Source organism: Trichechus manatus, unplaced genomic scaffold (genome assembly GCF_000243295.1).
Source record: "Trichechus manatus latirostris isolate Lorelei unplaced genomic scaffold, TriManLat1.0 scaffold00027, whole genome shotgun sequence".
Lineage (NCBI taxonomy): Eukaryota > Metazoa > Chordata > Mammalia > Sirenia > Trichechidae > Trichechus > Trichechus manatus.
Window position 1 is genome coordinate 22,331,250 of NW_004443963.1, and position 16,404 is coordinate 22,347,653.

Sequence of the window (16,404 nt, forward strand, 5' to 3'; positions counted from 1 at the left end):
CCTAGCAGCATCAGCATCACCTGGGAGCTGACAGCAGTTTCGAAATGCAGACTCTCAGGCCCTGCCCTAGATCTACTGAATCAAAATCTGCTTTTTAACAAGATCCCCAGGTCATTTGTCTGCACAATGATTTTTGAAAACTATCAATTTAGATACATTTTAAAGATGGAACAGGGTGTAAAAATTTGAAGGAGATTTGTAGGGGGGCTGGGTTGCAGGGGGTGGTTGCTGGAGAGTTTAGATGGGGTGTGAGAGTGTGCATGAATTTGAGTATGTGTGTGTGCATACCCACACAAGCACACGTGTGTGTGTGTGTGTGTGTGTGTGTGTATCTCCAGTCCTGCTGACTGTGAATTCTTTGAGGCTTTACATCTCCAGGTCTTTTCCTTTCCGTGGATGTGGATTACCAGAGGATACATCTTCACTCTACTGTGACAACAGCCCCACTTTGACCTGCAGCTGAGTCAAATGGAATCTGCCAGCTTCTGGGTGGTGGGGACACCTCTGAAGTGAGGCAAGGCAAGGAGATCCCCTGTTCCTGACCCCTGGCAATCCATTTATCTGACCTGAGTCGCATAAAGGCGTTCTGATGAGCCCAATCGCTGGCTAATGGTTATGAGCTAAGACCTGGGGATTTATGGCTGAGGCCTCAGTGGCCACGGACAGGAGCAAGGCTGTGCAGCAGGAAACCAGGCTCTGCATGGCTTCAGTTCAGGAAAGCCTGTGCTGGGGACCACAGTGGGACTTCCCACCCTACCCTGCATTTCTGCATTTGGGGCAAAGAGCAATGCCTGGTGGAGGAGGTGGGGTTCAGGAGAGAAAAGATCTCTGGCTGCAGATGTCCCAGGGCTGAAGGGAGAATGTCTAGGAAACTGGTCAAGGGTCCCTGGGCCCGCCCTGGCTCAGGGGCCAAGCCAGGGGTTAGGGGACACTGGAGAACCGAGTAAAAAGGAGCACTGGAATTGGGGCCAAACTGGGGTTCAAATCCTGGGTCTGTTATTTACCAGTGTGTGACTCTAGACAAATGATTTCACCTCCCTGAGCCTCAGTTTCCACAACTGTAGGTGGGGACTGTAATACAATCTCATAGGTCTGTGAGACTTAAATGAGATAATGTTGATGAAAGGCACTAGAATACTAATTGTGTGTATTTAAGTGGGTTGAGAGATGGATTCTCATTCCAGCTCTGCCACCATTTTGCTGGGATTCCAGCACTGACTCTGTTACCAATGGCTTTGTGACCTGGGGCACATCACATAGCCTTTCTGGGCCTCAGCTGCTACATAGATAGATACTAAAAGGGGGCTGGACTCGATGTTCTTTTCGCCTCTTCCAGCTCTGCTATTGTGTGCTTCTAATGAGAAGTCCTTGGGTTGGAAATGGAGAGTTAGATGGTGTGGGCCTCATCCTGCCCATGCAGAAGGTATCACTGCAGCTTGGGATAGGGGCCATGGTTGGGGAGGAGGAGGCTGAGTCAGAGCAGCCCCTCCCTCAGTGGTACCATCCTGTGAGTACAACCCTGGCCGGTGCTGGGCACACTGTTGGGGAACTCTGGGTCAGCAGGGGTGATCAAGAAACGCCCTGTGGAGGGGTAGGGAACCAGCTGGGCATTGATGGAAATGCCAGAACCACTCGTGTCTTTTGCAGGTGGGTTTTCAGCCCACCCCCTCCCCAGCCTGCCCAAGACACACACACACACACACACACACACACACACACACACACACAGCAGGACCCTATAGTCTAACCTGATAGGAGAAGTGAGCCCAGAGGAGTAGGAAAACACTCCCAAATGATACAGGTAGAGACCTGAGGATTTCTAAGCCAAAGAGCAGAACAGGATCCTCAGCCTTTCCCTTATCTCTTTATCCCATTCTGGGAATCTCCTGAAGCCAGTCACTGTGGGAGACAGACATGGCTCCCAACCCAGTCCCCACAGCCCCCACTCCTCTTCCATGTTTTGCCCCAGTCTACCCCTTATATGCTTGCATCCTAATCATGAAACCCTGGAGACCTCTAGGGGCCCAGACAACAGCCAATTCAGTGAGGTTTACTGAGCACATGCTATGTGCCAGGCACTGAGGCAGGAGCAAGGTATAAGGAGGGAATTACGCCCAACCCCTGTCCTCAAGATGTCACAGCTAATGGGGGACACACTTTAAATAATGACAACACATTTCTAAGGGACAATAGGTAGCCAATCTTTATGAGGGAGGGAGGAGTAAAGAAAGATGCTTGTGCTGCTTTTTAACAAGTTTTGTTGTAGAAAATTGAAAACATACTAAGACAGGCCAGTATAAGAAAGCCTTTTGTCCTCACCACAGAGTTCAGCAGCGCCCGGCCACCCACTCTCCACATGCCAGCATTAACTTTTGATTGAGCTGGGCTGATTATGAGGGAGGAACAGCAACCCCATATGTAGACAAATGATGGAAGGACACTTCAGGCAAAGGGTAATGGTATGCCCAGAGGCAAGAAGCAATTCTTGTTGCTGCTACATCAAATCCAGACTGGGGGAGTGGGACAAGATGCCGCCCCCACCGCACAGGTTGGCCCTTCGGCTATCTTTCACAGTCTGACTTGTCACTCTTTGGAACTCCTAGTCTTTCGGGCAACTCCGCTGCAGAGTCAGGGAGGCATAGAGCAGGCCTTTTGAGAGCAGCGGGTGAGGCGTGCTCAGACGGAAGGCCCCGCAAAGGCCGCGGGCGTCGGCAGGCCTGGAGGACGTGCGCCTAGCTGGCTGCAGGGCCACGGGCGGGCGGGGTGGGGGGGCGGAACGCACAGGCCCTGCCGGGCACCGCGGGCGCAGTCGGGCCCTCTGCCCAGCGTCGGCGCGCGGCCTTAAATATTACTCCGGAGTTTTCAATTATCTCTTCTTAATGGATTTGCAGGGGCTCTTTCATCAAGCGCGGGATGGCTGGGTGTGGGGGTGTGGGGGTGTGGGGAGCGCGCGCGGCACGGGCTGGAGCTGGGAAAATGGCCCATATTTCAATATTAAAGCCCTTTACGATCGTCAGCAGCATGAAAGATGCTGCAAATAAAACGGAGCCGCCCGCGCCAGCCTCTCCATCTCGCAAGTTTTAATTAACGTTGAGGGGGAGGCGGCTGCTGGGCCGGGGTCGGAGCCCTGCCGGCGGCGGATCGCGGGACCTCCTGGATCCCCGGGTCCCGAGCGTCAGGCACAGGGATCCTGGCGGCCCGGCCTGGCGGAGGGGGCGCGTGGTGGGTCCGGAGTCCAGGATGAGGCTGCGGAAAATGCCGGTAAAGGTGGCGCAGGCGGGGAAGGTAGTGGAAGAGGCTGGAAGGTTTCTGAGTCTGACCGGGAGACAGACATTGCATAAGTGAGGGAAAATGGATACTGTTATCAAAGGAGAGCAGGCTTCACCCCAGCCCTTCCTTCTGCCTTTCTTCTTCCGCTAACAGCTCTCCCCCAAATACTCCCATGGGCTACTTACGCGCGCCCGCGCGCGCGCGCAGACACACACACAGACACAGACACACCCCCACACACACACCCACGCACACGCACCTCATCCCCTCCCCCCCACCCCCGCCCCATGGCACCCTGCGGCCCTTGTTGCGAGGAGGCAGGCATATTTCCTGTGACCTCAGCAGCTGGGGGTCCCCACCTCTCGTGGCTCCTGTCCTGGGCCGTCTGCTTTCTCCATCATGCCCTCGGCCTGCCGGCGGGCTGGGCCCCAATCTCCAGGCGCGCTGAGTAGCGCTCACAGAAGCGCCACTGTTCTGCCTTGGCAGAGGCCTGGCCCGACAGCTTGTGCCTGAGCAGCAGACCCATCCGTCAGGCGGGAAGGATGGCGCGACATCCGGCTGCCCGCTCTGAGGACTCCCCCGGGAGCCACCTCTGGCCTTGGCCCAGATTCCTCGCTTTCCCTCTTCCAACTCCCCCAACCCTTCCCCCAACTGCCAATTCTGTACATACATTGTCTCCAGCCCCACCTCCCCTACACCCACGGCCTGGGACCTGAGACCAAGAAGAACCACCTCCTCTTAAGGGTCACACTTGGAAGAAGTCCTTCCCCTACTTGCATCCACATGGCAGGGCAGAACTCTTCAGTTTAAGTTAGCCAGTTAGCACTCAGCGTTAAATCAAGGACTTTGGGGAAAACCCTATAAAGTGGAGGAATTAGAAAAATAATATAAATAAAAGGCATGGTCTTTATTCTTGAAAATTTATAGGCCCTTTATGCAGTTTATGATGAAAATTGATGTGTTTAGAAACGGTTTTCAGAAATCAAATCCTCTTCTCGTTGTGCTAAAGAACTTTCTATTTGCAAACACCAGGATGATAAATTCTATGTTAAAGCAAAAACAGAAAAAAAATCCTCCTCTTTTTGGTGTATATTTTTTCTTCTTGTCAATTTGTGATAACCATCTATCAAGCCCGCTTATAATAGTGTATGCTTGTGCAGAGTGGTTAGGAAGCCAGAACACACACCCAACACAGTGTAGGAAACGAGTACTAACTGAGTTTGCAAGCGCTGTTGGGATGTTGAGTAATGGGAGAAGGGGGTAAAAATGAAAACATATTTAGTTTAATCAAGGAGGAGAAGAGACTGGATTTGGAAGTAGAATGGTGATATGAACTTTAAAAGAAAGTTCTAGATGGGGAGACTGGTTCTAAAATGGGACAGAATTTATATTTTATTTCAGGTTGAGGAGCAGAGACAATTGGCTGCTGCACATCTTTCCTGAGAATACAATAAGATGAAAGAAGACTCGTGTGATAGCAGGAAGAATTGAGGGTGGACAGTGGGAACTTGGGTAATGCTGGAGATTGAAGTCAGTGGGGAGGAGCTCTGAAGCACTACTTCTCTGGAGGAGTTCTCCTGTAGCTGGGACAGGGAGGGTTGCCTGGGCTCAGAGACTCAAACACGCTTTCTGTTGTACCATGAGAAGATTTGGGTGTATGGTCATCACAGGCAGGAAGGGCCCCACAGCACCAGCCACCAGCCCTGTTACAAGTTGGAGGAGGAGGGAGAGAGAAGCAGGGATTCTCTCCTACCTACCTGAGGACCAGTCACTCAGTTCAACAAATATTCATTGAGCACCTACTATGTGCCAAGCACTATAACAAGGCACTGAGGATCCAGAGATGATCAGGGCGCAGTCTCTGTCAACAAGGTGTTCACAGCCTAGCGGGGGACAGATTTCATTCATTCATTCTATCATTTGATCAAAACAAACAAACAAAAGCATCGAACACTTAACTATGCATCAGGAGGATATCAGGTGCTAGAGATGCAAATATGAACGAAACAGGCTCCGTCCCTGCCCTCTGGGAGCACACTGTTTGGTACAGAATGCAGGTACATATACAGGCAGTTATAATGCAGGGTGATGTGTGCTGAGAAAGGGAAAGGACAGTTGTCATGGGGATGGCATCTGAGGGGCACCCATCCTAGTCTGTGAAAGGGGAAGCAAGGATGATGTTGAAGAGGCAACACCAAATCTGTCTCAAGGGATGTGCAGAAGTCAGTTGCGAGATGCTGTGGGGAGGATATCTGGGCCCAGAGTTCGTGTGCATGCTCAGCATCCCACCAGGAGCTTGGGGCCAAACCAGGCCCAGGTCGAGCTTCCTCTCTTTAGTCACAGGATGGCACTGGCCTGCGCTAAAGCAGCTCTTCCAACACCAGCAGGGAAGCCAGACAATAATCTTACCAGAGCCAGACCAGGGAATGAGGTTATCAGTTTTCCTTATTTTGCTGGGAAGCTTCTGCCTCAGGGCTGGGCTACTTGGGGAAGCTAGGGTGGGGGGAGGGCTCTGTGGAGGGTCTTACTCTTTCCACCTCCCCCTCGCTGATAACAGTTTTGAAACAAACCAGATTTTAAATAAAAAGAAACAGGTGATCTGTCTTTCTAGCTGCCGCTGAATACAAACCAGTACAAAAAAGAATCACCCTCCCCAGAAACAATTCTGCCTCCCAGGTCCACACTAACCATCCCACCACGACCCAAACCATGTCCCTGTAGCTGAGTCTGGAAATGAAGTAGCAAAGCAGGAAAGGGCATTCAGGAGAGGGGAACAGGCACAGAGGCAAGGGAGACTGTGGCTCTTTGGGGAACTTCAGTTTAGAGAGATGAGGCTGCAGAGGAGGTTGGCACATGCTCATAAAGGGCCCAATATTCAAGGCTTAAGGAGGTGGAGACAGTGATGGACTCAAGGGCTTTATGGTTTAAATTTTGACAAGTTTTCCTACAACACAGAAAATACAGAGAATCATGTAACACTCTTGTACCCATTGCCCATACTTGAGGTTTTGTTAAACTTGAGGTTTTGTTAACATTTTGTCAGCTTTGCTCTTGAGGTTTCAAAATAAAATAAACAGGTCATTACAGATAAAGTTGAAGTTTGTCTCCCTCCCCAGTTCTACTTACCTCCCTCCCCAGAGGCACCACCATCATGAATTTAGAGCGATTCTTTCAGCCTCTGTTTTTATATTTTTACCACATACATAGATCCATGAATAACATAATATTGCTTCAATGCTTTAAAGAAAAAAGATGTTCAACTGTTATTATATCATTTACAACTTGCTTTTTTCACTCCATTTTTTTTTTTTTTTTTTTTTTTTTTGAGGTTTTTCCCTGTTGGTATACATCAACCAAGTTCATTTGAACTTTTTGGCAAAGTAGTGACAAGGGCAGAACTGGATTTGGAAAGATCACTCTTTTGTTTTTTTTTTTTGATTTTTTTTTTTTTAATTGTACTTCAGGTGAAGGCTTACAGAACAAATAGTTTCTCATGAAACAGTAGTACACATCTTGTTTTATGACATTGGTTAACAACCCCACAACGTATCAACCCTCTAACTTCTCAACCTTTTTTTTTTTGGTGAAAATACACATAGCCAAAGATACACCATTTCAAAAATTTCTACATGGAAAGATCACTCTTGCTGCCAAGTGGAGGATTCCAGGTGACAGGGGAGGACTGAAGATGGTGACAGTAGGGAAGAGGGTCGGAGGTTAATAGATGGTCAGAAGGTAGAATCACATCATAGTCACTGATGGCAAGCCCCATGAGGGCAGGGACTTGTTCTGTACCTGCTGTTCTTCAGCACCATGAAAAGGGCGTGGCTTGTTGAAGATGCTCAATAAGTATTTGTTGATCAAGAGAAGTCGATAGAGGTGGAGGAATCCAGAATGACTCCCAGATGTCTGGTCAGTGTGACTGACTGGGTGATGGTGCCAGTCTTCAAGATGAGGGTCCCTGGAGGAGAAGTCAGATTGCAGGGAAAGATGCATCCAGATGCCGTTTTCTGGCCCAGAAAAAACGAAGCTGCATTGCAGCAGGAGGGATCAACGTTAGAGAGCAGAAAGGACTCCCAGTTCTCAGGATTAGAAATCCTAGAGCTGGTAGTTGTTGCAGGCTATACATCCTGAAGGATTCTCAGGGACCTAGAGGTTTCGGAGGTGGAGTGGGGGTTAGTCCTGCTGGGGGCAAAGGGATAGTTGAAAAACAACAACAACAAAAACAAAAACCAGTTTCTTCAGAAGTCCGGGAGGGCGAGACCAGGCTTCTGCATTTCCTACAATGAGTGCCTTGTTGCTCTTTGTGCAGTGGGTACCCACAGCTCATTAGCCAAGGCAGAGGAGGAGGAAGAAGGTATAATAAGTGATTCTAGAATCATAAAGACCTTGTCAGATGCCCACACTCTCGACTTTGCTCCCACTCCATATTCATCAACAAGATGGACGTGCGGGGTGCTCACAATCACTTCCTAAGGACTTATTCTTGGCCAAATTCAGTCTCTTTATTCAGCAAAAGATGTGAAATATAACCTGATTTTCTGCTTTTAAGATCCAGGCTTCTGGCCCCTCACCTGGCAGGGCTGCCCTCTGCAAAGAGCTCCCTCTCAGACCTTCAAAGCGACTGTTACCCCCCTCCCTTCCTCACCCCACCACCACCTGCCCCAGGCCTAGCCATCACCCCACTGTCTGCTGCTAACTCACCTTTAAACAGTCTCTTGCCTTACACCTCCACTCAGCTTTGTTCCTCTTCTCTGACACACTCCCCTCCCCTGGATGCCTTCCCTGCCCCATCCTTGCCATTTCACCTGGCACTGATTTCCAGAACTGAGTCTCCATGCTCATAGTTCTGTCCTTCTCTATCTTAGTCTCTCTTTTCAGCTCCTCATCTGAGCCTTTGATAGCTCTGCTGCAGAGTTCTTTTGGTCCTGGGTATGGTTAAGTGTCATTTCTATATTTCATCCCTGGATTCAGGGGCAGGAATGCTTTTGCCATTCGTAATCTCTCTCTCTTGGGGGAACCAGAAGAGTCACTTCCGTTTTGTCTGATCTGGCAGAGTAAGGCATGCCCTTCTTTCAGAAATGGAGCTGCCACGGATCTAAGCCACTTGGCTCTCTTTCCCAGGAGTACTTGCGATTTTGATTTGTTCTTTATTCAAGGAATTTTAAATATCATGGAACAATGGAGTAAGTGGAGGGAAAAATCTTGGAGGGGCTGGTGAGGATCTGGTCAGATCACCTCTCCATGAGCCTCCACTTGAAGGGGTGATGGGATCCATTGGAAAGGCCTCCTGTCCTCTGGATCCAACCCTGAGAGTCACCAAAGGACCAACCTAATGGTCCTCAAACCAGGCTGTGGCCAATCCCCTTCCACCCCAAACTCCTGAGAATTTCTGATCTTTGTCAGAGCAACACAACCTGCAGAATCCCACCTCCCTAAACCACCATACTGAGCAGAGCACTAAACCATAAGAGAACCAGACTATGCAGATTTCCAACTTAAATAGGTGTTGACTCAGCATGGACCTCAAAGTCATGTGACTTGCCCAGCTAACCAGGGTTCTTCCTCTTCCTTTTTTGCCTATTTGAACTGTTAGCTTTCTCTACAATTAGCATATTTTCATGGGTTGAATAGTGTTCCTCAAAAATATGTGTCAACTTGGCTAGGTCATGATTCCCTGTATTATATGGTTGTCCTCCATTGTGTTATCTGATGTGATTGTCCTATGTGTTGTAAATCCTAATCGCTGCCTATGGTTAATGAGGCAACTAGGTTACGTTAAAAAGGATTAGGGTGGGATGACCTGATTAACACCCTTACTCAGGTCACAGCCCTGATCTGATGTAAGGAGAGTTTCCCTGGGATGTGGCCTGCATCACCTTTTATCTTACAAGAGATAAAAGGAGACAGAAGCAAGCAGAGAAGTTAGAAGGACCTCATACCACCGTGAAAGAAGCGCTGAAGTGCTGGGAGTGGAGTATGTCTTTGGACTCAGTGTCCTTGAGCTGAGAAGCTCCTAGACCAGGGGAAGACTGATGACAAGGACCTTTCCCCAGAACTGATAGAGAGAGAAAGACTTCCCTGGGAGCTGGTACCCAGAATTCAAACTTCTAGCATCCTAGACTATGAGAGAATCAATTTCTGTTTGTTAAAGCCACCCACTTGAGGTATTTCTGTTACAGCAGAACTAGATAACAAGACACATATATTACTTGTACTTAAAAAAAAAAAACTGTGGAAAGGCTAGCAGTTAGGAATGTGGCTTTAGGGGGCCATAGTGATGGACACTGCCACGTTAGGTAACGGAGGTCCAATTAAGCGTCTTCTGTGGATGTTTTAATGAGACAAGGGCCCTTTATAAACAGGGAAGCCTTGAGCCCTGAGCAGCCTCAAGGCTGGGCCGACAGGGGACCTGCAGGACAATCGAGGGGGGTACTTTAAAAAGAGGCAACTAAAAAAAGCAAGACTTTGTTCAAAAAGAAGTCAAAAGCAAGGCCTGGTGATTAGATTCCCTCCACAATAATAAAACTTAAAAGTATCTAAGTCACAGGCAGCCTTTAGATTTTTCCTTAAGAATCCAACCAGTTGTAAGCGTTCTGCTGTGTAGCCTTCTGTAAAGTGTGACTATTCATCTGATTGATGATTAGTGGTTTAGTTAGTAATTATTAAACAGGAAAGAATTAGAAACAAATTGTCACAAATTTAAACTGAATACACCATGTTCTTAATGCTAAACTTGAAGGTGAAGCAATGGGGAGTGGTATACTTAGTGTTATTTGTTTGTTTTGTTGTTTTAAAGAGCGAAGAAGTCAGGAGTTCGGGCTCTTGTCCAGGCTCTGACCCCAACACACAGATTCTCAAATTTTTCTGCCAAAGTCCTTTTTTAAAAATTTTTTTTATTGTACTTTAGGTAAAGACAGAACAAATAGTTTCTCATTAGACAGTCAGTACACATATTGTTTTATGACGTTGGTTAACAACCCCACGACATGCCAACACTCTCCCTTCTTGACCTTGGAGAAACCGTTTTTTTTTTTTTTTTTTTGGTGAAAATATACATCATTTCAAAAATTTCTACGTGTACAATTCAGTGACATTGATTATGTTCTTCCAGTTGTGCTGCTATTCTCGCTATCCTCTTCCAAATTATTCCATCACCATTGTCTTCAACTCACTGTCCTCTAGGCTTCCCATCAAACCTTGAGTTGCTGTTGTCAATTTGATCTCACATAGATAATTCTTTTTGTTGTTGTTATACTTTAAATGAAGGTTTGCAGAACAAAATAGTTTCTCATTAAACAGTTAGTACACATATTGCCCTATGACGATGGTTAACAACCCCACGACATGTCAGCACTGTCCTTACTCAACCTTGAGTTCCCTATCACCAGCTTTCCTGTCCCCTCCTGCCTTCTAGTCCTCATCCTTGGACTGCTGTGCCTCATTAGTCCCATTTTGTTTTATGGGGCTGTCCAATCCTTGGCTGAATGGTGAACCTCGGGAGTGACTTCACCACTGAGCTAAAAGGGTGTCCAGAGGCCATACTCTTGGGGTTTCTCCAGTCTCTGTCAGGCCAGTAAATCTGGTCTTTTTTTGTGTATTAGAATTTTGTTCTACATCCTTCGCCAGCTCTGTCCAGAACCCTCTGTTGTGATCCCGGTCAGAGCAGTCAGTGGTGGTAGCTGGACACCATCTAGCTGTACTGGACTCAGTCTGGTGGAGGCCTTGGTAGCTGTTGTTCGTTAGTCCTTTGGACTAATCTTTTCCTTGTATCCTGTTCTCTTCATTCTCCCTTGCCCCCGAAGAGGTGAGACCAGTGGAATATCTTAGATTCTGCCAAAGTCCTTTAGATATTAGGGAAAGGAGAGTGAATTTGGACCTCAGGGATCTGGGGACGTAGCCTCAAGGACCCTCATCAAGACCAAATTCCTTCGAGGCCTTAAGTGTTAGTTTTAAAATTATGAAAACTTTGCACTTTATTACATAATATGTTTTATGTGTCTTAATATAAAAATGATGCTTTAAACTATTTGCCATCAAAAAATCTCTGTGGTCCTCAGAAGTCCTTTTGTACCTTGTCACACCCTCACCATGCAGCCACTCTAGTGTGGCCCTAGGACACTTGCACCCCAGGTGAAGAGTGCCACAATTGTGGCCCCAAGTGTTTTTTTTTTTTTGTCAAACTTCCCTGCCACTCTCCCATGTTACCATTACATCTTTAATGATAACCATTAAGTGAGAACTTGCTATGTGCCAGGCTTCACGCCAGATGCTTACTGCATCATGGCATTTAAATTCTCACAACTACCAGAAATTCAGAGAGGTGAAGTGACTTTCCTAAGGGTACACAGCTATAAAGTGGCAGGGCAAGGGTTCAAATGCTAGTCTGTTTGGCTCCAAAGCACATTGTCACCACCTGCTGCCTTTTGGGGAGCCAAGGCTGGAACACCTGGCTGAGTGAGCAGTGGCCTGTTGGGTAAGGAGACTATTGTGGTACATCTAGAAAGAGCATGAGTGTAATACAGGAAGAGTCAGAAAAGCTAGGTTTAGGTCTAGCTCTGCCCTTGACTAGCTATTGGTTCTTGAGGGAATCCCTTAACCTCTGGATCTTCATCTGTAAAATGGGATGAAAAAGGTCTATGAAGGGACAATGGGAAAGAAATGAGCCTTAGAGTCAATATCCTAGGTTCCTTCTTGCTCTGCTGCTTACCAGCTATGTCATCTTAAGCAAGTCATTAAGTCTTTGAGCCTCTGCTTCCTAATCTCAAAAATGTGGAAATAACACCCATCTCACAGGGCTGCTGTGTAGATTAAAAATGGTATAAGTAAAACACCTGGCACAGAGTTTGGCACATAGTAGTTGCTTAATAAATGCTTCCCACTAATAGTTGTCATCATTGTAAATCGTGCTATTAGCAGTAGAACTCATATTAAGAAATCGTGACTATTAAAATGAGAGAAATGTGTGAAAGAAAACTACAAAGTAAGGCAATCCCCTAAAAATAAGGAACTGGAGAAAGGTCTACCTTAAAGCATCCCAAAATAGTTCTGCTGGCTGAAGGCCTGGAGTTCCCTTTTGTTGAGAAAACTCTAACATAAGTTGAAGCCAGAGAGGGAGCCACAGCTCATGTTCTTTTTTCTACCCTTTCTCCATGGCCCCAGTAGGAACATTCCTCCATCCCATCCCCACCTGAGCCAGTACCCGGCATCCAGAACACATCTATGTTAAGTTCTTCTAGGAAAGAAAGCAAACGTCTCCTGGAAACTGAGGTTGGCCTAGAGAAAGGATGCCTGGGACAGGTTGAGGTGGGGGCCAGGGGATGAGCAGGGAGGATCAAGGTCCCTCTGCCAAGCCAGTTTGGAGGACAGAACCAGACATTCCACGAAGTGAAACTCAAGGTCCCCTCCAGCTTTAACGTTGGTTAAGTCCGAGTCAGTGACTCAGCCAGTCTGCCCTAGTTCCTCGGTCCAAAAGACCACCCAAGGCAAGACCAGCATCTCTGTGAACTTGTGTGGTCTCCACCTTGGCAGCCACACACAGGCACTTGCCAAAGTCTCAGTGATGGGGACTCTTTCTAAAGGAACTCTCGGGATTTGACAAAAGACCACTTTTCAGTCTTCCTGTTGGGGCCTGGAGTTCAGCCTGGAGGGAGTTTTTCAAAGCAGGTGGACTTCCCAAGTGACCAAGTTGCTGTAGGTGGGATAGGTTCTCCTCTCCCTGGGCCCCTTTCTCCTAAGCTGATGTCCCAGCCATCTTGTCCAGTTTGGAAAGCAGATTATTTATGGTTTATTTTTGACACCAAATCATCGCTGACCAAGTTTCATCAATTTGTCACTGTTTTTATTGTCAGCAATTGCCCATAACTGGAGCACATTTAAAATGTCATTGATCTTGGTATTACAGTGTCATAATCTGACAGTAATAGGTGTAGCCAGCACAGGAAGCCCAGGCCCTGAGATTGATGGCGTTCAGCACACCAATTATATTCTGTCCATCTGAGTGATAAAAGAGTACGTAGGAGGCATTCAATAGATAAATTAGATATCACTCCCAATTATGTCCCTTTATTTTATGGAGTCACATGCTCCCCTTAGAACTTTTTTCTTCATTTGGCCTATAAAGGGGGCATTGCTTGATCCCCAAAGACCAGGGCTGCCTCCTCCGCCCACCCCACTTTGAGTTCAATCCTGATCCTTCCCTACCTTCTTGTAGTCTCACCTGCGCTCTCCTTGGAACTCATCTGGCAGCCTCCCCAGTGCAATGAGTGGGCACAGGTGTGGAGGAAAGGAGGTACAGATTCCCCTGTGTCTGAGAGGGATGGGATCTGGCCTTTGAGAAGGACTAAGAGGGCTGATGATTCCTTTTCTCATGTGGAACTGGTGAAAGGAATGAGATTGGGGGAGGAGTCATTAAATGGGTTAAGATCCTCTCGTCCCAAACACCAACAGAGTTTCCAAAGTAGGACAACTGGTAAATGGCTATAGCTGGGGAGGAGGATGATGATAAAGTTTGCAGTCCTCAGGAAAAAAATTCATCCATCTGCCTGCCTCTGCTCTAGCTTGAATTGAGCCAATTCAAACCTTTCCTCAGAAGAACCTCCCAGAACCTCCCACATACCCATTCCAGTCTGGATCAAATTGACTTCCTTGACTTCTAGCTCTGCCCTTGTGGTAGCAGCATGATCTGGCTTTCCTGGGGAAGGAAGATGGCTCCCTGCTCTGGACAGCAAGCCCCAAGAGCTGCTCACATTTACAGAAGGGAGCTCACCTGAGGCAGGGATGTACTTAGCCAGAAATGAGAGAGAGGGAATAGAGGTAGAGTGAGGGGGTAAATTTATTTGAGCGCTGGCTTATAAGCCCCTTAAACTCTGAGGACACCTTGACCTGGTCCAGACCCCTGTCCCCTCATCTTCCCAAGTCCCCCTGAATCCAGCAGGAAACACAGAGGAGGCCAAGACACCAGGTGGTAAACGGTGATCCAGATCCATTTATTGAACTTTGAAAGAGAAAGTGTCCATGGGTTTGGCTGTTCCCCATAGTCTGTTCCCATCACAACTGTTATAAGTAACCCTGGCACTAAGTGCCCTGTTACACTGAGGGGAAGTAGCTCTTATAGTGTGAAACCTGAGAATATGGGTCGGGGAGGAGGGGGGATGGGAGACCGGGGAGAGAGATGGGGAGCCATCCCCCCAAGGCTTCTTAAGTATTCCCCTGAGCTGGTGATAGATGAATTTTTCTGGAGCAATGGATGACATTTCAAGTGAACTGTTTATAGGAAACGAGTGTGATTTAAACAACGTCTTGGCCGATAAACACCGGCCTGATCAGGGGAGAGAGCAAGGCGAGGAGTAGAGGAATCAAAGGCCCGGAGGCCCCCAGTCCAGTGTTAAGTAGCTCTCTGAAGCTCTGCTCAAACACACATACTAGCTCTGGTCTTAACATGTTTTTAAGAGCTGGTTATGATTTCCTTGAGGGTGGCTCAGATTAAGACTAGAGTGGAGCCCCCAGCTGAGAGCCTTCAATAACTGTCCATCACATCCTCTTTAGACACAGCAGACTTCTCCCCTTGGCTCAGGGAGACTGTGATTGCTGCTCTGTTTGTCAGCCTGCTCCCAGGTAGCACTAGGGCCTGTCTGCCCTACATTGGTCCTACCCTGGGTGCTAGAGCAGGTCCTAGGGACAGGAAATTATCCTCCACCTCACAGAGCTCTCAGTCTTCAAGGAAAGAGAAAACACACAACTAGAAAAGAAGAGAGAAAGTGAAGAGAGCAAAGGGATGGAAGCCAATGAAAGGAAAACTATCACTAAATTTTGTTGGTTCTACTTTCAAAATACATCCAGAATCTAAGCCCTTCTCACCACGTCCACTGTTGCCATCCTGGTCCACTCATCTCTTACTTGGATTAATGCAATAACCTCTGAAAAGTCTCCCTGCATCTTCCCTTGGTCCCTGAAACCTATTCTCAACAAATAAGATAGAATGACCATTTAAAAACTTAATTCCAATCATGTCTTTCCTCCCTGTTTCATTCAGAATAAAAATCAAAGTCCTTAAGATAGCCTACGAGGCCCTACACAATCTGGTAACTCCTTACCTCTCTGATGTCATTCCCTACTGTTCTCCACCTCGTTCATTCCACTGCAGCCATACTGGCCTCCGGTTCCACAAACTCTCTAGGCCTGCTCCTGCCTCAGGGCCATTGCACCAGCTATTCCCGCTGCTTGGAATAGTCTTCTCCAAGATATCTGTGAGGCTTACTTACTCTCTCACCTCTAAGTCTTTGCTTAAATACCATCTTCTCAAGAGACCCCCTGACTACCATATTTAAATTACAGACTTCTCTTCCATCCTGATCCCCCTTTCCCTGATTTTTTCTGTGTAGCGCAAATGTTTAAGTGCTTGACTACTAGCCAAAATGTTGGTGGTTCAAACCTACCCAGAGCCGCCTCAGAAGATAGACCTGGCAATCGTCTTTCAAAAGGTCACAGCCTTGAAAACCCTATGGAGCAATTCTGCTCTGCACATACGAGCTCACCATGAGTCAGAACTGACTCAGCAGCAACTAACAACAGCATCACCTTCTAATGCACTAAGTAATTTACTGATTTAGTAAGTAAATTATTATCTGTCTGTCCCTGCTAGAACATAAACTTCACAAGGGCAGGGGTCTTTGTCTGTTTTGTTCACCAATATATCCTAAGAACTGGGAATAGAGTTCAACAATAATTGCTCAATGAGTAAATATAAAGGATGAGGTTAATGAGGGCAGGGTTTGGAGGCGAGTGCAAGGGAAGGTCATCCCAGGCTTGGGGTTAACTTGTGCCTTATCTCACAGCAAGCCATGTGTGAGGATCTGGGGGCTGGGGAGATGAGCACAAGCGCAGGCATTGGGCTAGGGCATCACCAAAACTGGGGAGATTCAATCAGCAAAGGGGTCAGCCTAGATTTACCCCCTGATTTGGTGGTAGACTAGGTTTTCAGTTGGGATTTCAAGAAAAGAAAAAACACACAACCTAGGGAAAATGAGAGAAAGTGAAGAGAGCTAAGGGATGGAAGCCAAGGAAGAGAAAAACGTTACAAACTCCCGTTGGCTTTTCTTTCAAAATACAACCAGAATCCAGAGCCTTCTCACC